The 24,012-nt window shown below is 43.5% G+C and overlaps 1 protein-coding gene across 3 annotated transcripts in view; it reads left to right on the top strand.

Moving 5' to 3' along the window:
- LOC115149560 (one cut domain family member 2-like) overlaps positions 1–24,012 on the top strand; it is a 40,527-nt gene that overhangs the window by 7,483 nt on the left and 9,032 nt on the right. The gene's annotated exons all lie outside the window — the stretch shown is intronic.

The raw sequence follows: 24,012 nt of genomic DNA, 5'->3' as shown, positions 1-24,012 counted from the left end.
ATTGGATTTCAGAAATCTAATGGTGGATAATAGTCTTTAATATGTGGTTGAAAGCCATTTAAAGTTAAAGTAGGCCTCACTTATGCTTATAGTAAGTAACGTTGTGATGAAAACACACCATTAACCCAGACATTTACCAGTTTAAAAATGATGAGAGGTTGTTTAGAAAAGTATATATATATTTTTGGCATTTTGGTTTCTTTGTCAGGAGGTAGGTTGAAATGTGCATGGGTTCATTGACAGTCCAACATTATCCAGTGAGTTGATGAGTTCACGTGACTTTGTGACAGTCCAACATTATCCAGTGAGTTGATGAGTTCACGTTGCTTTGTGACAGTCCTACATTATCCAGTGAGTTGATGAGTTCACGTTGCTTTGTGACAGTCCAACATTATCCAGTGAGTTGATGAGTTCATGTTGCTTTGTGACAGTCCTACATTATCCAGTGAGTTGATGAGTTCACGTGACTTTGTGACAGTCCTACATTATCCAGTGAGTTGATGAGTTCACGTTGCTTTGTGACAGTCCTACATTATCCAGTGAGTTGATGAGTTCACGTTGCTTTGTGACAGTCCTACATTATCCAGTGAGATGATGAGTTCACGTTGCTTTGTGACAGTCCTACATTATCCAGTGAGTTGATGAGTTCACGTTGCTTTGAGATTCGAGATAAATTCGCCAATGTTGTAAACTACGGTATAAAGATCTGTTTTACTGAGCAACATGTGTCCCACTATATCACAGATCTGTTTTACTGAGCAACATGTGTCCCACTATATCACAGATCTGTTTTACTGAGCAACATGTGTCCCACTATATCACAGATCTGTTTTACTGAGCAACATGTGTCCCACTATATCACAGATCTGTTTTACTGAGCAACATGTGTCCCACTATATCACAGATCTGTTTTACTGAGCAACATGTGTCCCACTATCACAGTGTGTTTGCGTCTGTTTTCCAGTCTAGATAACAGAAAGCTGAGTATGACAGTATTTCTCTTCTCCAGTTAAAGCATGATGACGATGATCTGCTAGCCAGGTCTGACTGGCCAAGCCATCCAACAGTGACTCTCTGTTGGTCTCTGTATCACCTTTTTTCATATTGATGCTGTCAACACACTGCATGTGTAAAGGGCAAGGTTTATTAACCCTGCCCTCTTCTTAAACCAAACAGAGACTCACTTACTGGGTCACATGCAGCCCCTCTCTGTCTCTAGACAAAAGCACTGAACCAACAACATGCTTGGATATGTGAATTGGAGTAGTAATCAAACTATTCAACTTTTCAGAATGTTGCTGGATTAGTCATTTTGTTTTAGGACAAATTTGTTGGCCATATTCTACTTGTTGATTAAAACAACCAAGATGTGGAACAGTTTGACTACTATGTTGTTGATTAAAACAACCAAGATGGTGAACAGTTTGACTACTATGTGGTTGATTAAAACAACCAAGATGTTGAACAGTTTGACTACTATGTTGTTGATTAAAACAACCAAGATGGTGAACAGTTTGACTACTATGTTGTTGATTAAAACAACCAAGATGGTGAACAGTTTGACTACTACGTTGTTGATTAAAACAACCAAGATGGTGAACAGTTTGACTACTACGTGGTTGATTAAAACAACCAAGATGTTGAACAGTTTGACTACTATGTGGTTGATACCGTGCTTTATGTATCTACAGTATCAGTTTAACTTTCTTTCTGTAATAAGGAGTATTAATAAGATTCATCATGTTGTCGTAGAAAAGCACTTAACTAAAAAGGGCTTGTTGATTGGTTTGGGTCTGAGCCTATCAAACGTGTCCATGTCCATCCCTAATGGTAGATACTTGGTTATAGGAAGGAACAAGGATTTGATTTTTATTTGACCAAAATCCCTCGGAGACTATTTCCTCATCGGTACAGTGACATCACTAAAAGTGTCGATGAGAGGGACGTGTGATTGGTTGTTTTCACAGGGCTAATAAATAAGTCTGGTTACAGACCTTTGGACGCTGGCTGGTGATGTCATCATCACTGTGTGGACACTGTGATTCCTAGATTGGCTGCCAAGCTCCCACCTTTATCCTGCTGACGAGAGAGAGAGAGAGAGAGAGAGGAGAAATTCTGTGTCTATGTCAATCGTTGTGCGTGTCAGTCGGTGTGCATGTGTGTGTGCGTGAGTGTGCATGGGTTTGCGTGCATGTAAACAATCTCACAATCTATTCTTTGTGCAGTCTCTGATAGGGATGAATGCTATGAAATGATGTCAGTTAGACTCTCAATGCACATGTAGAGTATGATGTCTCCGTCTGTTGTTAGCAAGAAGTGTCTGCCTGTCTGTTAGCAGGAAGTGTCTCTCTCTGCCTGTCTGTTGTTAGCCAGAAGTGTCTGCCTGTCTGTTGTTAGCCAGAAGTGTCTGTTGTTAGCAGGAAGTGTTTGCCAGTCAGTCTCATCTCTCTTTATCTGACACTATCATCTCTGAGCAGCAGCACATTAAGGATATCCGCTAGCTAGCTAGGCTGGAGAGCTAAGAGCAGCTAGCAGCATTATCCAATGTTTACCCACTGACTGTATCTTCATCACAAGGAATGTGGAGAACTGTGCAGAGAGAATTGCCAGGCAAAGGTTTATATATATATATATATATATATATATATATATATATATATATATATATACTGCCGTTCAAAAGTTGGGGTCACTTAGAAATATCCTTGTTTTTGAAAGAAAAGCACATTTTTTTGTACATTAAAATAACATCAAATTTATCAGAAATACAGTGTAGACATTGTTAATGTTGTAAATGACTATTGTAGCTGGAAACAGCTGATTGTTTTATGGAATATCTACATAGGTTTACAGAGGTCCATTATCAGCAACCATCACTCCTGTGTTCCAATGGCACGCTGTGTTAGCTAATCCAAGTTTATCATTTTAAAAGGCTAATTAATCATTAGAAAACCCTTTTGCAATTATGTTAGCACAGCTGAAAACTGTTGTCCTGATTAAAGAAGAAATAAAACTGGCCTTCTTTAGACTAGTTGAGTATCTGGAGCATCAGCAGTTGTGGGTTCGATTACAGGCTCAAAATGTCCAGAAACAAAGACTTTCTTCTGAAACTCATCAGTCTATTCTTGTTCTGAGAAATTAAGGCTATTCCATGTGAGAAATTGCCAAGAACCCTGAAGATCTCGTGCAAAGCTGTGTACTACTCCCTTCACAGAACAGCACAAACTGTCTCTAGCCAGAATATAAAGAGGAGTGGGAGGCCCCGATGCACAACTGAGCAAGAGGACAAGTACATTAGACTGTCTAGTTTGAGAAACAGATGCTTCACAAGTCCTCAACTGGCAGCTTCATTAAATAGTACCCGCAAAACACCAGTCTCAACATCAACAGTGAAGAGGCGACTCCAGGATGCTGGCCTTCTAGGCAGAGTTCCTCTGTCCAGTGTCTGTGTCCTTTAGCCCATCTTAATATTTTATTTTTATTGGCCAGTCTGAGATATGTTTTTTTCTTTGCAACTCTGCCTAGAAGGCCAGCATCCCAGAGTCGCCTCTTCACTGTTGACGTTGAGAATGGTGCATTGTGGGTACTATTTAATGAAGCTGCCAGTTGATAAGTTATCAAATGGTAACCCTATCCCCTATTTAATGCACTACATTTAACCAGGGCCCATAGGACTTAGGGGCTTTGGTCAAAAGTAGTGCACTATATAGGGAATAAGGTGTTTCTCCATTTGGCAAGCTGGTATACAGTTGATCTCAGACAAATTTAGTTGACTTTCCATTGGGTCTGGATCTTAATTGGAATGTAGTGTGAAGTGTCAATAGAATGTTCTTATTGTTCTGTTAATATAGTTTTAATGGTCAATGTTGGGTCATGATGCTCGTTCTGGGAGTTATTCTGAAAAGGTTTTTCTCTTGTAGCTTGGTAGTAAGACCGACATGATCATAGTATGTAATCACTTTGCTGACCAGGGCACTCTTGATGCTGGGGTAAAATGAAACCATTTGATGTGGAAAGCAAAGTGCTCTTTCTGTTCCCCTTTGTACATGGCCACTGCGTATCCTCTGACCACTTAAAATCCTGAGTCTCACTTGACTTGACATACTACGTAATGTCAGGCTCTACAACATGTGGTTTACACTACAGTATGTAATGTCAGGCTCTACAACATGTGGTTTACACTACAGCAGGGATGTCCAACCCTGTTCCTGGAGAGCTACCTTCCTGTATGTTTTTGCTCCAAACCCAGTTGTAACTAACCTGGTTCAGGTTATCAACCAGCTAATTATTAGAATCAGGTGTGCTAGATTAGGGTTGGAGTGAAAACCTACAGGATGGTAGCTCTCCAGGAACAGGGTTGGAGTTAAAACCTACAGGATGGTAGCTCTCCAGGAACAGGGTTGGAGAGCCCTGCACTACAGTATGTATTGTCAGGCTCTAAAACATGTGGTTTACACTACGGTGGTCTATGCCACCGGAGGGGATGGCTGCCGTTTTACGTGCTCCTAACAAACTGTGTTATTTTGTAAATGTTTTCTTGTTGTTTTTAACATATTTTTGACCTTCTTGTGTACATAATGTTTCTGCTACCGTCTCTTATGACCGAAAATAACTTCTGGACATCAGAACAGCGATTACTCACCTCGAACTGGACGAAGATGTTTCTTTAACGAGTCCGGCGCGAAAGATGTACTGCTTTCTCGGGAACAGGCCCAAATCCCCGTCATTTGCGGGAAGAAAAGACAGAGAAAAAAGTGGCGGATGTCCGGCTGGTGTGTGTCTATTTGTAAATAACAGCTGATGCACGAAATCTAATATTAAGGAAGTCTCAAGGTTTTGCTCGCCTGAGGTAGAGTATCTCATGATAAGCTGTAGACCACGCTAGTTACCAAGAGAGTTTTCATCTATATTTTTCATAGCTGTCTATTTACCACCACAAACCGATGCTGGCTCTAAAGCAGGAATTACCAGTGACTTGCTCAATAGAAAGTGGTCAGAGGAACGAGATGCTAAGCTACAGGACTGTTTTGCTAGCACAGACTGGAATATGTTCTAATATTCTTCCGATGGCATTGAGGAGTACACCACATCAGTCAATGGCTTCATCAATAAGTGCATCAATGACGTCATCCCCACAGTGACCATACGTACATACCCCAAACAGAAGCCATGCGTTACAGGCAACAGCCGCACTGAGCTAAAGAGTAGAGCTACCGCTTTCAAGGAGCGGGACGCTTATAAGAAATCCTGCAGTGCCCTCAGATGAACCATCAAACAGGCAAAGCATCAACACAGATTGACTAAGATTGAATCGTACTACACCGGCTCCGACGCACGTCGGATGTGGCAGGGCTTGCAAACTATTATGGACTACAAAGAGAAGCACAGCCGCGAGCTGCCCAGTGACACGAGCCTACCAGACGAGCTAAATAACTTCTATGCTCGCTACGAGGCAAACAACACTGAAGCATGCATGAGAGCATCAGCTGTTCTGGACGACTGTGTGATCACGCTCTCTGTAGCCGATGTGAGTAAGACCTTTAAACAGGTCAACATTCACAAGGCCGAAGGGCCAGACGGATTACCAGGACGTGTACTCCGAGCATGCGCTGACCAACTGGCAAGTGTCTTCACCGACATTTTCAAGCTGTCCCTGACCGAGTCTGTAATACCAACATGTTTCAAGCAGACCACCATAGTCCCTGTGCCCAAGAACACCAAGGTAACCTACCTAAATGACTACCGACCCGTAGCACTCACGTCTGTGGCCATGAAGTGCTTTAAAAGGCTGTAATGTCAGGCTCTAAAACATGTGGTTTACACTCCAGTATGTAATGTTATGTTCCAAAACAGGGGGGGGAAATCAATGTAAATATTCCAGGTGGCCATTTTATTTATTGTTCAGCATTCTCATGGCTTGGGGTTAGAAGCTGTTAAGGAGCCTTTTGGACCTTGACTTGGTGCTCCGGTACCGCTTGCGTGTGGTAGCAGAGAACAGTCTATGACTTGGGTGACTGGAGTCTTTGACAATTTTTCGGGCCATCCTCTGACACCGCCTAGTATATAGGTCCTGGATGGCAGGAAGGTTGGCCCTAGTGATGTATTGGGCTGTACGCACTACCCTCTGTAGCACCTTATAGTTGGATGCTGAGCAGTTGCCATACCAGGCAGTGATGCAGCCGGTCGTGATGCTCTCGATGGTGCAGCTGTAGAACTTTTTGAGGATCTGGGGACCCATGCCAAATCTTTTCAGTCTTCTGAGGGGGGAAAGGTGTTGCCGCGCCCTCTTCACAACTTTCTTGGTGTGTTTGGACCATGATAGTTTGTTACAAAGGAACTTGAAACTCTCGACCCGCTCCACTACAGCCCCGTCAATGTTAATGGGAGCCTGTTCGGCCCTCCTTTTCCTGTAGTCCACGATCATCTCATTTGTCTTGCTCACATTGTGGGGGAGGTTGTTGTCCTGGCACCACACTGCCAGGTCTTTGACCTCCTCCCTATAGGCTGTCTCATCATTGTCAATTGTCAGGCCTACCACTGTAGTGTCGTCTGCAAACTTAATGATGGTGTTGGAGTTGTGCTTGGCCACGCAGTCGTGGGTGAACAGGGAGTACAGGAGGGGACTAAGCACACACCCCTGAGGGGCACCGGTGTTGAGGATCAGCATGGCAGATGTGTTGTTGCCTACCCTTACTACCTGGGGGCGGCCCGTCAGGAAGGCCAGGATCCAGTTGCAGAGGGAGGTGTTTAGTCCCAGGGTCCTTAGCTTATTGATGAGCTTTGACGGTACTATGGTGTTGAACGCTGAGCTGTAGTCAGTGAACAGCATTCTCACATAGGTGTCCTTTTGTCCAATGGGAAAGGGCAGTGTGGAGTGCGATTGAGATTGCATCATCTATGGATCTGTTGGGGTGGTATGCAAATTGGAGTGGGTCTAGGGGTTCCGGGATAATGGAGCCATGACCAGCCTTTCAAAGCACTTCATGGCTACCCTGCTACAGGGCGGTAGCCATGTAGAAAGGTTACCTTCGCATTCTTGGGTACAGGGACTATGGTGGTCTGCTTGAAACATGTAGGTATTACAGACTTGGTCAGGGGGAGGTTAAAAATGTCATTGAAGATGCTCGGAGTACACGCCCTGGTAATCCATCTGGCCCTGCAGCCTTGTGAATGTTGACCTGTTTAAAGGTCTTGCTCACATCTGCTACGGAAATCACACAGTCATCCGGAACAGCTGGTGCTCTCATGCATGCTTCAGTGTTGTTTGCCTCGAAGTGAGCATAAAAGGCATTTAGCTCATCTGGTAGGCTTGCGTCACTGGTCAGCTCGCAGCTGGGTTTCTCTTTGTAGTCTGTAATAGTTTGCAAGCTCTGCCACATCCGACGAGAGTCCGAGCTGGTGTAGTAGGATTCAATCTTAGTCCTGTATTGATGCTTTGCATGTTTGATGGTCATTCTGAGGGCATAGTGGAATTCCTTATTAGCGTCCGGATTAGTGTCTCACTCCTTGAAAGCAGCAGCTCTAGCCTTTAGCTCAGTGTGGATGCTGCCTGTAATCCATTGGTTCTGGTTGGGACAGTCCTGTAGCGTAGCATCCGTGTCATCCGATCACTTCCGTATTGAGCATGTCACTGGTACTTCCTGCTTTAGTTTTTGCTAGTAAGCAGGAATCAGGAGGATATAGTTATGGTCAGATATGCAAAATGGAGGGATAGGGAGAGCTTTGTATGCATCTCTGTGTGTGGAGTAAAGGTTGTCTACAGTTTTCTCCCTCTGGTTGCACGTGGCATGCTGGTAGAAATTAGGTAAAATGGATTTAAGTTTGCCTGCATTTTCTTGTTTGCTTATGGCCTTATACAGTTCGTTGAGTGCGGTCTTAGTGCCAGTATCAGTCTGTGGTGGTAAATAGACGGCTACGAATAATATAGATGAAAACTCTCTTGGTAGATAGTGTGGTCTACAGGTTATCATGAGGTACTCTACCTCAGGCAAGCAATACCTTAAGACTTCTTTAATATTAGACATCGACATAGACACCAGCTGTCATTGACAAATAGACACACACCTGCGCCAGACGGAGCTCCTCTGTCGTGCCGATGCACGGAAAACCCAGCCAACTCTATATTATACGTGTCGTCGTTCAGCCACTACTTGGTGAATCATAAGATATTACAGTCCCCATTGGTAGGATAGTCTCGACCAGTTTGTTTTCAGTGACAGGCCAATAGAACCGATGGTAGTGGTGATTTATTCACTCGCCTACGAATCCTCACAAGGAACCCCGTCCTCCTCCCCCTTTTCCTCCGTCTTTTCTTCACGCGAATTACCGGGATTTGGGCCTCCGGGAAGCAGTATATCCTTTGAGTCGGACTCATTAAAGGAAAAGTATTTGCCCAGTTCAAGGTGTGTAATCGCTGTGCTGATGTCCAGAAGCTCTTTTCGGTCATAAGAGACGGTAGCAACAACTTTATGTACAAAATAAGTTACAAACAATGTGAAAAAACAAACAGAATAGCACAGTTGGTTAGGAGCCCGTAAAATGGCAGCCATCCCCTTCGACGCCATTAATGTCTGTAATATCAGGCTCTACAACATGTGGTTTACACTACAGTATGTAATGTCAGGCTCCAAAACATGTGGTTTACACTACAGTATATAATGTCAGGCTCTAAAACGTGGTTTACACTACAGTATGTAATATCAGGCTCTAAAACATGTGATTTACACTACCATTACTTTCCAATTCTGTATTTGATATAGAGAGGATGAAGTCCTATAATTTCATAAGAGATATATAGCCCATTTCATTTTGCTGGAGGCCCAACATACAGTTGAAGTCAGAAGTTTACATACACTTAGGTTGGAGTCATTAAACTGTATATAGACTTTTTGTTTTCTTTTGTTCTACTGAATTATTGACTGTATGTTTTGTTTATTCCATGTGTAACTCTGTGTTGTTGTATGTGTCGAATTGCTATGCTGTATCTTGGCCAGGTCGCAGTTGCAAATGAGAACTTGTTCTCAACTAGCCTACCTGGTTAAATAAAGGTGAAATAAATTTTAAAAAATTAAAAAATTAAAACTCGTTTTTCAACCACTGCACAAATTTCTTGTTACCAAACTATCATTTGGGCAAGTCGATTAGGACATATTTTCCCAACAATTGTTTACAGACAGATTATTTAATTTATTACTCACTGTATAACAATTCCAGTGGGTCAGAAGTTTACATACTATCAAGGCACAAGGCGAGACCCAAATGCAGAAACAGGAGGCAGACGGTTGGAGTCTTACAATGTTTATTAATCCAAAGGGGTAGGCAAGAGAATGGTCGTGGACAGGCAAAAAGGTCAAAACCAGAGCAGAGTCCAGGAGGTACAGAGTGGCAGACAGGCTCGTGATCAAGGCAGGCAGAATGGTCAGGCAGGCGGGTACAGTGTCCAGAAACAGGCAAGGGTCAAAACCGGGAGGAGACAAAGGACAGGTGAAACAGATCAGGGTGTGACACATACACTAAGTTGACTGTGCCTTTAAACAGCTTTGAAAATTCCAGAAAATGATGTCATGGCTTTAGAAGTTCTGATAGGCTAATTGACATCATTTGAGTCAATTGGAGGTGTACCTGTGGATGCATTTCAAGGCCTACCTTCAAACTCAGTGCCTCTTTGCTTGACATCATGGACAAATCAAAATAAATCAGCCAAGACATCAGAAAAAAAATTGGAGACCTCCACAAGTCTGGTTCATCCTTGGGAGCAATTTCCAAATGCCTGAAGGTACCATGTTCATCTGTACAAACAATAGTATGCAAGTATAAACACCCTGTGGGACCATGCAGCCGTCATACCGCTCAGGAAGGAGACGCATTCTGTCTCCTAGAGATGAACGTACTGTGGTGTGAAAAGTGCAAATCAATCCCAGAACAACAGCAAAGGACCTTGTGAAGATGCTGGAGGAAACAGGTAAAAAAGTATCTATATCCACAGTAAAATGAGTCCTATATCGACATAACCTGAAAGGCCGCTCAGCAAGGAGGAAGCCACTGCTCCAAAACTGCCATAAAAAAAGCCAGACTAGCGTTTGGAACTGCACATGGGGGCAAAGATCATAATTTTTTGAGAAATGTCCTCTAGTCTGATGAAACAAAAATAGAACTGTTTGGGCATAATGACCATCGTAATGTTAGGAGGAAAAAGGGGGAGGCTTGCAAGCCGAAGAACACCATCCCAACCGTGAAGCACGGGGGTGGCAGCATCATGTTGTGGGGGTGCTTTGCTGCAGGAGGAACTGGTGCACTTCACAAAATAGATGGCATCATGAGGAGGAAAATTATGTGGATATATTGAAGCAACATCTCAAGACATCAATCAGGAAGTTAAAGCTTGGTCGCAAATGGGTCTTCCAAACTTCCAAAGTTGTGGCAAACTGGCTTAATGACAACAAAGTCAAGGTATTGGAGTGGCCATCACAAACCCTGACCTCAATCCTATAGAAAATTTGTGGACAGAACTGAAAAAGCGTGTGCGAGCAAGGAGGCATACAAACTTGATTCAGTTACAAATAAATCATTCTCTCTACTATTATTCTGACATTTCACGTTCTTAAAATAAAATGGTGATCCTAACTGACCTAATACAGGGAAGTTTTACTAGGATTAAATGTCAGGAATTGTGAAAAACTGAGTTTAAATGTATTTGGCTAAGGTGTATGTAAACTTCCGACTTCAACTGTAAATCTTTATATGTCTGTCACGGTTGTCGTAGAGAGGAGCGGACCAAAGTGCAGCATGTGTGTCGTTCCACATTTTATTTATACTGTGAAACTATGCAATACATAAATAAACTGAATGACAAAAACAACAAACCGTGACGCAGAGGTGAAACATACACTACTCAAAATGAATCTCCCACAAACCCAAGTGGAACAAACACCAACTTAAATATGACCTCCAATTAGAGACAACTATGACCAGCTGCCTCTAATTGGAGATCATCCCAAACACAGCCCATCATAGAAATACAAAACTAGAACAACCCTACATAGAAATACAAAACTAGAACATAACATAGAAAAACTAAACTAGAAAACCCCCCTGTCACGACATGACCTACTATACCATAGAAAATAACAGCTTACTATGGTCAGGACGTGACAGTACCCCCCCCCCCCCAAAAGGTGCAGACTCCGAATGCAAAAAAAAAAAAAAAAAAAAAGTGAGGATAGGGAGGGTGACTATGGCGGCTCTGGTGCAGCACACAGAACCTTATCATCCAGCGGATCCTCCAGCAGAGGAGGCGGCTCTGGTTCGGGCGTAACCCCCGCTCCGCCCGCTGATCCCTCCGCTTTTGTGTCACCGGACCGCAGATCATCACCGGAGGTTCTAGACTGCAGACCGCCGCCGAAGACTCCGGACTGCAGACCGCCGCCGAAGACTCCGGACTGCGGACCGTCGCCGAAGACTCCGGACTGCGGGCCGTCGCCGGAGGCTCCGGACTGCGGGCCGTCGCCGGAGGTTCCGGACTGAGGGCCGTCGCCGGAGGTTCCGGACTGCGGGCCTTCTCAGGAAGTTCCGGACTGTGGGCCGTCGCCGGAGGTTCCGGACTGTGGGCCGTCACCGGAGGTTCTGGACTGTGGAACGTCGCCGGAGGTTCCGGACTGTGGGCCGTCGCCGGAGGTTCCGGACTGTAGAACATCGCCGGAGGTTCCGGACTGGGAACTGTCGCCGGAAGCTCTGGACTGGGAACTGTCGCCGGAAGCTCTAGACTGGGAACTGTCGCCGGAAGCTCTGGACTGGGAATGCGCATTGGAGGCCTGATGCGTGGGGCTGGCACAGGTGGCGCCAGACTAGTAACACGCACCTCAGGGCGAGTGCAGGGAGCAGGAACAGGACACCCCGGACTGGGCAGGCGCACTGGAGGCCTAATGCGTGGGGCTGGCACAGGTGGCGCCAGACTGGTAACACGCACCTCAGGGCAAGTGCGAGGAGCAGGCACAGGGCGTACCAGGCTGGATAGACTCACTGGAGGCCGGGTACGTGGGGTAGGCACAGGATATACTAGGCCGTGGAGGCGCACTGGAGGTCTCGAGCGTATAGCTGGCACAACCCGTCCTTGCTGGATGCTTACTTTCGCCCGGCAAGTGCGGGGAGCTGGCACAGGACGAACTGGGCTGTGAATACGCACTGGTGACACAGTGCGCAGCGCCGGCACAGGATATGCTGGACCGAGAAGGTGAACTGGAGACCAGGAGCGCTGAGCTGGCACCACCCTTCCTGGCTGAATGCTCAACCTAGCTCAGCAAATGCGGGGCGCGGGCACAGATCGCACCGGACCGTAAATGCGCACTGCCGACACAGTGTGCATCACCGCATAACACGGTGCTTGCTTCTTCACTCGCTCCCCACGGTAAGCACGGGGAGTTGGCTCAGGTCTCCAACCTGACTCTGCCAATCTCCCCGTGTGCCCCCCCAATTTTTTTTGGAGGGCTGCCTCTCACACTTGCCTCGCGGTTGGTATAGTGCCTCGTAGTATCGCCGCTCCGCTCTTGCTGCCTCAATTTCCTCTTTAGGATGGCAATACTCCCCAGCCTGCCTCCAGGGTCCTTTCCCATCCAATATCTCCTCCCAAGTCCATTTGTCCTGCTGACCACACTGCTTGGCCCTTTGGTGGTGGGAGATTCTGTCACGGTTGTCGTAAGGAGAAGTGGACCAAAGTTCAGCGTGTGTGTCGTTCCACATTTTATTTACACTGTGAAACTATGCGATACATAAACATAAACTAAAGAACAAAACAACAAACCGTGACGCAGAGTTGAAACATACACTACTCAAAAAATAATCTCCCACAAACCCAGGTGGGACAAACACCAACTTAAATATGACCTCAAATTAGAGACAACGTTGACCAGCTGCCTCTAATTGGAGATTTGCATTTTAGTCATTTAGCAGACGCTCTTATCCAGAGCGACTTACAGTAGTGAATGCATAGATTTAAAAAAAAAAAACAATTTGTACTGGCCCCCCATGGGAATCGAACCCACAACCCTGGCATTGCAAACACCATGCTCTACCAACTGAGCCACAGAGAGCTCATCCTAAACACAGACCAACATAGAAATACAAAACTAGAACAACCCAACATAGAAATACAAAACTAGAACATAACAACATAGAAAAACTAAACTAGAAAACCCCCCTGTCACGCCCTGACCTACTCTACCATAGAAAATAACAGCTTACCATGGTCAGGACGTGACAATGTCATATAGAAAAATCTGAAAAATATGCATATGTAATATATAGCAGAGGATTTTCACATATAGAAATAGTCTTTATTTACCTTTACAATAGTTTTCTCTTGGTCCAATTGGATATTAATACCAGAGACCAATAACCGAGCCAGAACCCAAGACATGACACTCATCATTCTATTCTCATTAGGTGCGCAACATTGATATGAAATACTGGTAGAAAAGAATTCAACAAATTCACGTTTGACTCAAAAAAAAGCTACAAGAAGCACCTGAAAACATGACATATCTGACAGCTCTGCGCCGGTTAGATACGTTAAAATATCTCCCTATTCTTTCGCCGTGTCCCGTTAGAAACCCATCACATCCTAATATAGGCTACTTATCCCTCTGATGAAAGACCGAGGGAAGCCAACCTCATCGATCCATCAATCAATCAAATAGATTTTTTAAGCCCTTTTTTACATCAGCCGATGTCACAAAGTGCTATACAGAAACCCAGCCTAAAATACCAAACCGCAAGCAATGCAGATGTAGAAGCACGGTGGCTAGGAAAAACTCCCTAGAAAGGCAAGAACTTAGGAAGAATCCTAGAGAGGAACCAGGTTTGAGGGGTGGCCAGTCCTCTTCTGGCTGTGCCGCGTGGAGATTATAACAGAACATGGCCAAGATGTTGAAACGTTCATAGATGACCAGCAGGGTCAAATAATAATAATCACAGTGGTTGTAGAGGGTGCAACAGGTCAGCACCTCAGGAGTAAATGTCAGTTTGCTTTTCATAGCCGAGCGTTCAGAGTTAGAGACAGCAGGTGCGGTAGAGAGAGAGAGTCGAAAACAGCAGGTCCGGGACAAGGTAGCACGTCCGGTGAACATGTCAGAGTTACGTAGCCGAAGGCAGAACAGTTGAAACTAGAGCAGCAGCACGACCAGGTGGACTGGGGACAGCAAGGAGTCATCAGGCCAGGTAGTCCTGAGGCATGGTCCCAGGGCTCAGGGGAGGGGGAGAGAGACAGAATTAGAGGGAGCATATTTAAATTCACACAGGACACCGGATAAGACAGGAAAAATACTCCAACAGGAAGATCACATCAGTGACTCAACCCACTCAAGTGATGCACCCCTCCTAGGGACGGCATGGAAGAGCGCCAGTAAGCCAGTGGCTCAGCCCCCGTAATAGTGTTAGAGGCAGAGAATCCCAGTGGAGAGAGGGGAACCGGCCCAGGCAGAGACAGCAAGGGTGGTTCGTCGCTCCAGTGCCTTTCCATTCACCTTCACACCCTTGGGCCAGACTACACTCAATCATAGGATCTACTGAAGAGATGAGTCTTCAATAAAGACTTAAAGGTCGAGACCGAGTCTGCGTCTCTCACATGGATAGGCAGACCGTTCCATAAAAATGTAGCTCTATAGGAGAAAGCCCTGACTCCAAGTGTTTGCTTAGAAATTCTAGGGACAGTAAGGAGGCCTGCGCCTTGTGACTGTAGCGTACGTGTAGGTATGTACGGCAGGACCAAATCGGAGACATAGGTAGGAGCAAGCCCATGTAATACTTTGTAGATTATCAGTAAAACCTTGAAATCAGCCCTTGCCTTAACAGGAAGCCAGTGTAGGGAGGCTAGCACTGGAGAAATATGATCAAATGTTTTGGTTCTAGTCAAGATTCTAGCAGTGGTGTTTAACACTAACGGAAGTGTATTTAGTGCTTTATCCAGATAGCCGGAAAGTAGAGCATTGCAGTAGTCTAATCTAGAAGTGACAAAGGCGTGGATGAACTTTTCTGCCACATTTTTGGACAGAAAGTTTCAAATGTTTTGCAACGTTACGGAGATGGAAAAAAAGCTGTCCTTAAAATAGTCTTGCTATGTTCGTCAAAAGAGAGATCAGGATCCAGAGTAACGCCGAGGTCCTTCCGTTTTATTTGAGAGGATGGAACCTACCCTTATTATAAAATAAACAACAACATTAACTTCCCCTTTTCCTCTCCTTTGGAAATGGTCAGTCATTCTCTGAAAAATATAACTGTGTTTTTGAACCTACTGTATCCGATGTGGAATGAACCTTGATTGAATCACTGGAGCATAGACTTTCATTGACGGAGGAGATTGAAACTTTTACATGGGCCTGACGTTTTCATGCGTCCTGGGTTAGCAATTGCTTCGGTGGTTTTCGGCGACTGTAGCCTAAGCATGATAGAACATTATGAGGCATAATAGATAATTCCATCATCACATGAAGGTGTTGGCTTTGATGTGCTTTTGTTTTATGGTTATCAGGAAGTCTTTTTATGGTTATCAGGAAGTATTTTTGTTTTATGGTTATCAGGAAGTCTTTTAATGGTTATCAGGAAGTCTTTTAATGGTTATCAGGAAGTCTTTTAATGGTTATCAGGAAGTATTTTAATGATTATCAGGAAGTCTTTTAATGGTTATCAGGAAGTATTTTAATGATTATCAGGAAGTATTTTAATGATTATCAGGAAGTCTTTTAATGGTTATCAGGAAGTCTTTTTGTTTTATGGTTAAGCCTTTTTGATGTTGTTTTATCAGTAATCTGACGTAAACCTAGCCAATAGTATTTTAGTAATATAATTTACTGTATGTAACAATTTATGGTCATGAAATTTTCATTGGGATTTGTTCGATGAGATACTTAGAATAGTCAACAGTTAATTTTTAGCCACCACCAATAGTCTCCTATTTCTATTGTTAGTCTGTAGATACATTATAATGTTGGCACGTTGCAGCCACAGGGTGAATAGCCTTTGTAAAAAGGGACTGAAATGTTTGAAGCTTCGTAGTACGCCTATTTCATGTTGTCACCCCTTTTATCAATTGTATTTATGAACTAAACTGCAATTCTGCACCAAAACAAAATGGAGCTCGAATACAGCAGTTAAAGGCAAGAACCACTGCAACAATCTTCATTGTTTTTATGCACTACAGAGATCTCAGTTTCTATACCCTGATGTGCAATTAATATGTAGTCTGTAAATATTCTGTTTTTTATTTTATTTTATTTTTTAAGTAGGTTTACATTTATTTGACCTTATAACTGAGATGGGCTAGCCTACCCTAAATTGTGTTATTGTGAAACGTCTCCGTAATAATTGTGAAATAATCCATCATCATGCCCAGATGGTTTTGTCTGTTTTAATGATGCACTAGGACTAGTCCTAGTTAGCAAGAAGAAAGTCCCTGTTACAATTACAAGCATATCACTGGTGTCTGTCTGAGAGAATAGTCAGTGAATACTGCCACCTTCTGGTGGAATTGTATTTAGTTTCACATTTCACCACAAGAGTGATGATGGGTGTGAGAGAGAGAGAGAGAGAAACAGACAGAGAGAGCCCTCTGGGCTATAAACATACAAATGGTTTCTGCTATGAACGGTGGAAAATGACATTATTTCTAATTAGGCCTATTAAGTAAACATTCTGTCTTTATTTTTCCATCTTAGTCATGCTTCATATTCTGTTTACTAGCTGCATATTCAGCCTACATCGGTTAGCCTCTGTGTGAGTGGTATAATAATGCCTAAAACTAGATCTAAGCTAGGCCTATATGTTTGATTTAACTATACTGAACAAAAATATATAAACGCAACAATTTCAAAGATTTTACTGAGTTACACTTCATACAAGGAAATCAGTCAATTGAAATAAATTAATTAGGCACTAATCTATGGATTTCAAATGACCGGGCAGGGGCACAGCCATGGGTGAGCCTGGGAAGGCATAGGCCCACCCACTTGGGAGCAAGGTCCACCCACTGGGGAGCCAGGCCCAGCCAATCAGAATGAGTTTTTCCCCACAAAAGAGCTTTATATACAGACAGAAATACTCTTCCGTTTCATCAGCTGTTCGGGTGGCTGGTCTCAGACGATTCAGCAGGTGAATAAGCCGGATGTGGAGGTCCTGGGCTGGTGTGGTTACACGTGGTCTGCGGTTGTGAGGCCGGTTGGACATACTGCCAAATTCTCTAAAATGTGGTTGGAGGCGGCTTATGGTAGAAAAATTAAGAGGATTAGGGGGATAGGGGTAGAGGAGGATTAGGGGTAGAGGAGGATAGGGGTAGAGGAGGATTAGGGGATGGGGTAGAGGAGGATTAGGGGTAGAGGAGGATTAGGGGGATGGGGTAGAGGAGGATTAGGGGGATAGGGGTAGAGGAGGATAGGGGTAGAGGAGGATAGGGGTAGAGGAGGATAGGGGTAGAGGAGGATTAGGGGGATGGGGTAGAGGAGGATTAGGGGGATAGGGGTAGAGGAGGATAGGGGTAGAGGAGGATTAGGGGGATAGGGGTAGAGGAGGATTAGGGGGATAGGGGTAGAGGAGGATAGGGGTAGAGGAGGATTAGGGGGATGGGGTAGAGGAGGATTAGGGGGATAGGGGTAGAGGAGGATTAGGGGTAGAGGAGGATTAGGGGGATGGGGTAGAGGAGGATTAGGGGTAGAGGAGGATTAGGGGGATAGGAGGATTAGGGGGATGGGGGTAGAGGAGGATTAGGGGGATAGGAGGATTAGGGGGATGGGGTAGAGGAGGATTAGGGGTAGAGGAGGATTAGGGGGATAGGGGTAGAGGAGGATAGGGGTAGAGGAGGATTAGGGGGATAGGAGGATAGGGGTAGAGGAGGATAGGGGTAGAGGAGGATTAGGGGGATAGGAGGATTAGGGGGATAGGGGTAGAGGAGGATTAGGGGTAGAGGAGGATTAGGGGTAGAGGAGGATTAGGGGGATGGGGTAGAGGAGGATTAGGGGGATAGGGGTAGAGGAGGATTAGGGGGATAGGAGGATTAGGGGGATGGGGTAGAGGAGGATTAGGGGTAGAGGAGGATTAGGGGGATAGGAGGATTAGGGGGATGGGGGTAGAGGAGGATTAGGGGGATAGGAGGATTAGGGGGATGGGGTAGAGGAGGATTAGGGGTAGAGGAGGATTAGGGGGATAGGGGTAGAGGAGGATAGGGGTAGAGGAGGATTAGGGGGATAGGAGGATAGGGGTAGAGGAGGATTAGGGGTAGAGGAGGATTAGGGGGATAGGAGGATTAGGGGGATAGGGGTAGAGGAGGATTAGGGGTAGAGGAGGATAGGCGTAGAGGAGGATTAGGGGGATGGGGGTAGAGGAGGATTAGGGGGATAGGGGTAGAGGAGGATTAGGGGTAGAGGAGGATAGGGGTAGAGGAGGATTAGGGGGATAGGAGGATTAGGGGGATAGGGGTAGAGGAGGATTAGGGGGATGGGGGTAGAGGAGGATAGGGGGATAGGGGTAGAGGAGGATTAGGGGTAGAGGAGGATTAGGGGGATAGGGGTAGAGGAGGATTAGGGGGATAGGGGTAGAGGAGGATTAGGGGGATAGGGGTAGAGGAGGATTAGGGGGAGAGGAGGATTAGGGGTAGAGGAGGATTAGGGGTAGAGGAGGATTAGGGGGATAGGGGTAGAGGAGGTTTAGGGGTAGAGGAGGATAGGGGTAGAGGAGGATTAGGGGGATAGGGGTAGAGGAGGATAGGGGTAGATGAGGATTAGGGGGGTGGGGTAAAGGAGGATTAGGGGTAGAGGAGGATTAGGGGTAGAGGAGGATTAGGGGGATAGTGGTAGAGGAGGATTAGGGGGATAGGGGTAGAGGAGGATTAGGGGGAGAGGAGGAGAGGAGGATAAGGAGATGTTGGAATAGACCCCGTGTTTATTTACAACCCTCTCTTCCTTGGATAGTTCCCCTTACATAATAGTTTTGTACTCAATTGAGTTTTTATCGATCTCTCTGGGTCTCAGTTGTGCATACTTAATTCAGGGAGATAATCAAATCAAACCTTAAAGCAAGGGCTGGTGATGAGTGTCAGGGATACAGCTCCAGACACGTCAAGGGTCTCAATCTATTTCTGTCTCCACTGGGAGATTATATTATACACAGAATAATGGTTATATACAGAATAATGGTTAAATATAGAATAATGGTTATATACAGAATAATGGTTATATACAAAATAATGGTTAAATATAGAATAATGGTTATACAGAATATTGCTTATATACAGAAAAATGGTTATACTGTTTACAGAATAATGGTGATATACAGAATAATGGTTATATACAGGCTATATACAGAATAATGGATATATACAAGATTAATGGTTATATAATAATGGTTATAATAATATACATAATAATGGTAATAATAATGTTAATAATAATATACATAATAATGGTAATAATAATATACATAATAATGGTTCTAATAATATACATATAATGGTTATAGTAATATACATATAATGGTTATAATAATATACATATAATGGTTATAATAATATACATATAATGGTTATGCATAATAATGGTTATAATGATAATGGTTATAATAATATACATAATAATGGTTATTTCATGATGGGTATATGGAATAATGGTTATACATAATAATGGTTATACACATAATAGTTATACAATTATGGTTATATACAGAATAATGGTTATATACAGAATAATGGTTATATACAGAATAATGATTATATAATAATGGTTATATACAGAATAATGGTTATATAATAATGGTTATATACAGAATAATGGTTATATACAGAATAATGATTATATAATAATGGTTATATACAGAATAATGGTTATATAATAATGGTTATATACAGAATAATGGTTATATACAGAATAATGATTATATAATAATGGTTATATACAGAATAATGGTTATATACAGAATAATGGTTATATAATAATGGTTATATACAGAATAATGGTTATATACAGAATAATGGTTATATAATTATGGTTATATACAGAATAATGGTTATATACAGAATAATGATTATATAATAATGGTTATATACAGAATAATAATTATATAATAATGGTTATATACAGAATAATGGTTATATACAGAATAATGGTTATATACAGAATAATGGTTATATACAGAATAATGGTTATATAATAATGGTTATATACAGAATAATGGTTATATACAGAATAATGGTTATATACAGAATAATGGTTATATAATAATGGTTATATACAGAATAATGGTTATATAATAATGGTTATATACAGAATAATGGTTATACAATAATGGTTATAAACGCAATAATGGTTATATAATAATGGTTATATACATAATCATGGTTATATACACCATAATGGTTATATACATAATACTGTGCAAGATGGCGCAGACAGAGAGGGTCACCTCGCTTCTAGTCCTTAGGAAACTATGCAGTATTTAGTTTTTTTTATGTATTTCTTCTTACATTGTTACCCCAGGAAATCTTAAGTCTTATTACATACAGCCGGGAAGAACTATTGGATATCAGAGAGACGTCAACTTACCAGCACAACCAGCATTGCGAACAGGAATACGACTTTCCCAAAGCGGATCCTTTGTTCTCACCACCACCCAGGACATTGGATCTGATTCCAGAGGCCGACCCAAAACAACGTCGCCGCAGAAGAGGTAGATGGAGTGGCCTTCTGGTCAGACTTCGAAGGCGCGCACACCACCTACCGCTTCCGAATATATTACTCGCCAATGTCCAGTCTAGATAACAAGGTAGACGAAATTAGGGCAAGGGTTGCTTTCCAGAGAGCCATTCGAGATTGTAACATTCTCTGTTTCACGGCAACATCGCTCTCTCCTTTTGTTCACCTGACCTAGAATTCCTTACAGTCAAATGCCGACCGTATTACCTCCCAAGAGAATTCTCATCGGTTATTGTCACAGCCGTGTATATTCCCCCTCAAGCCGATACCACGACGGCCATCAAGGCACTTCACTGGACTTTATGCAAACTAGAAACCATATATTCTGAGGCTGCTTTTATTGTAGCTGGGGATTTTAACAAAGCAAATTTGAGAATAAGGCTACATAAATTCTATCAGCGTATTGATTGTAGCACTCATGCAGGCAATACACTGGATCACTGCTACTCCAACTTCCGCGATGCATACAAGGCCCTCCCCCGTCCTCCCTTCGGCAAATCTGACCACGACTCCATTTTGCTCCTACCGTCTTATAGGCAGAAACTCAAACAGGATGTACCCGTGACTAGAACTATTCAACACTGGTCTGACCAATCGGAATCCACGCTTCAAGATTGTTTTGATCATGCGGACTGGGAAATGTTCCGGGCAGCCTCAGAGAAAGACATAGATTCATATGCTGATGAGTGAGTTTATAAGGAAGTGCATTGGAGATGTTGTCCCCCCCCGTTTAAAACCTACCCTAACAAGAAACCGTGAATGGATGGTGGCATTCACGTAAAACTGAAAGCGCAAACCACTGCATTTAACCATGGAAAGATGACTGGGAATACGACTGAATATAAACAGTGTAGTTATTCCCTCTGCAAGGCAATCAAACAAGCAAAATGCCGGTACAGGGACAAAATGGAGTCGCAATTCAACGGCTCAGACACAAGACGTATGTGGCAGGGTCTACAGGCAATTACAGACTACAAAAAGAAAACCAATCATGTCATGGTCACCGACTACTTGCTTCCAGACAAACTAAACACCTTCTTTGCCCGCTTTGAGGATAATACAGTGCCACCAACGCAGCCCACTACCAAGGACTGTGGGCTCTCCTTCTCCGTGGCCGATGTGAGTAAGACATTTAAACGTGTTAACCCTCGCAAGGCTGCCGGCCCAGACGGCATCCCTAGCCACGTCCTCAGAGCATGCGCAGACCAGCTGGCTGGTGTGTTTACGGACATATTCAATCTCTCCCTATCCCAGTCTGCTGTCTCCACATGCTTCAAGATGGCCACCATTGTTCCTGTACCCAAAGAAAACAAAGGTAACAGAACTAAATGACTATCACCCCGTAGCACTCACTTCTGTCATCATGAAGGGATTTGAGAGACTAGTCAAGGATTATATCACCTCTACCTTACCTGCCACCCGAGACACACTTCAATTTGCATTCCGCCCCAATAGGTCCGCAGACGATGCAATCGCTATCACATTGCACACTGCCCTAACCCATCTGGACAAGAGGAATACCTATGTAAGAATGTTGTTCATCAATTACAGCTCAGCATTCAACACCATAGTACCCTCCAAGCTCATCAGTAAGCTTGAGGCCCTGGGTCTCAACACCGCCCTGTGCAATTGGGTCCTGAACTTTCTGGCGGACTGACCCCCAGGTGGTGAAGGTAGGAAACAACATCTCCACTTCGCTGATCCTCAACACTAGGGACCCACAAGGGTACGTGCTCAGTTCCCTCCTGTACTCCCTGTTCACCCATGACTGCGTGGCCATGCACACCTCCAACGCAATCATCAAGTATGCAGATGACACAACAGTAGTGGGTTTGATTACCAACAACGACGAGACAGCCTACAGGGAGGAGGTGAGGGCCCTCGGAGTGTGGTGTCAGAAAAACAATCTCTCACTCAATGTTAACAAAACAAAGGAGATGATCGTGGACTTCAGGAAACAGCAGAGGGAGCACCCCCATATCCACATCGACAGGACAGCAGTGGAAAAGGTGGAAAGTTTTAAGGTCCTCTCCGTACATATCACGGACAAACTGAAATGGTCCACCCACACAGACAGTGTGTGAAGAAGGCACCTCAGGAGGCTGAAGAAATTTGACTTGTTACCTAAAACCCTCACAAACTTTTACAGATGCACAATCGAGAACACCCTGTTGGGCTGTATCACCACCTGGTACAGCAATTGCACCACCCACAATCGCAAGGCTCTCCAAAGGGTGGTGCGGTCTGCACAACGCATCACCAGGGGCAAACTACCTGCTCTCCATGACACCTACTGCACCCGATGTCACAGGAAGGCCAAAAAGATCATCAAGGCCAACAACCACCCGAGCCACCGCCTGTTCACCCCGCTAACATCCAGAAGGCGAGGTCAGTACAGGTGCATCAAAGCTGGGACCGAGAGACTGAAAAACAGCTTCTATCTCAAGGCCATCAGACTGTTAAACAGCCATCACTAACATTGAGTGGCTGCTGCCTACATACAGACTTGAAATCGTTGGCCACTTTAATAAATGGATCACTAGTCACTATAATAATGCCTCTTTAATAATGTGTACGTATCTTGCGTTACTCATCTCATTTGTGTATACTGTATTCTATACCATCTATTGTCTCTTGCCTATGCCGCTCGGTCATCGCTCATCCATATATTTACATGTGTACATATTCTTATTCCATCCCTTTACTTAGAGTTGTGTGTATTAGGTAGTTGTTGTGGAATTGCTGATTACTTGTTAGATATTACTGCACTGTCGGAACTAGAAGCACAAGCATTTCACTACACTTGTATTAACATCTGCTAACCATGTGACCAATAAAATTTGATTTGATACAGGTTCTATTTATTTTATTTTATTCATTTTAATTTATTTTACCTTTATTTAACCTTTATTTAACTAGGCAAGTCAGTTAAGAACAAATTCTTATTTTCAATGACGGCCTAGGAACAGTGGGTTTAACTGCCTTGTTCAGGGGCAGAACGACAGATTTTTACCTTGTCAGCTCAGGGATTTGATCTTGCAACCTTTCGGTTACTAGTCCAACGCTCTAACTAGGCTACTTGCCTCCCCAATATACAGAATAATGGTTATATAATAATAATATAATATATAATAATATATATAATAATAATAATAATATATTGCCTTCCCAATATACAGAATAATGGTTATATAATAATAATATAATATATAATAATATATATAATAATAATAATAATATATTGCCTTCCCAATATACAGAATAATGGTTATATAATAATGGTTATATA

Source organism: Salmo trutta, chromosome 15 (assembly GCF_901001165.1).
Source record: "Salmo trutta chromosome 15, fSalTru1.1, whole genome shotgun sequence".
NCBI classification, from domain to species: domain Eukaryota; kingdom Metazoa; phylum Chordata; class Actinopteri; order Salmoniformes; family Salmonidae; genus Salmo; species Salmo trutta.
This window is presented reverse-complemented; position numbering and strand designations above follow the sequence as displayed.